This window comes from Coregonus lavaretus (genome assembly GCF_964263955.1).
Source record: "Coregonus lavaretus genome assembly, contig: HAP1_SCAFFOLD_1112, whole genome shotgun sequence".
NCBI classification, from domain to species: Eukaryota; Metazoa; Chordata; class Actinopteri; order Salmoniformes; family Salmonidae; genus Coregonus; species Coregonus lavaretus.
This window is the reverse complement of record NW_028158807.1, coordinates 97,384-97,790: the sequence shown is the minus strand read 5'-3', so window position 1 is coordinate 97,790 and position 407 is coordinate 97,384.

The window sequence follows — 407 nt, the reverse complement described above, 5'->3', positions numbered from 1 at the left end:
GGAAACGACAACAGCCACCACCAAAGCCCCTACCACAACAACAGGATTCACTGTCATCACAAAATCAGCACAAACATTCACATCATTCGCAACCGCACCTCAAAATCAAAACTCAACACAGACAGAAGGAACTACTACATCAACCCCAACAACAACTCCTACCACAACAACCCCAACAACAACCCCTACCACTACCCCAACAACAACCCCTACCACTACCCCAACAACAACCCCTACCACTACCCCAACAACAACTCCTACCCCAACAACAACTCCTACCACTACCCCAACCCCAACTCCTACCACTATCCAAACCACAACTCCTACCACTATCCAAACCACAACTCCTACCACTACCCCAACCCCAACTCCTACCACTACCCCAACCCCAACTCCTACCACATTAT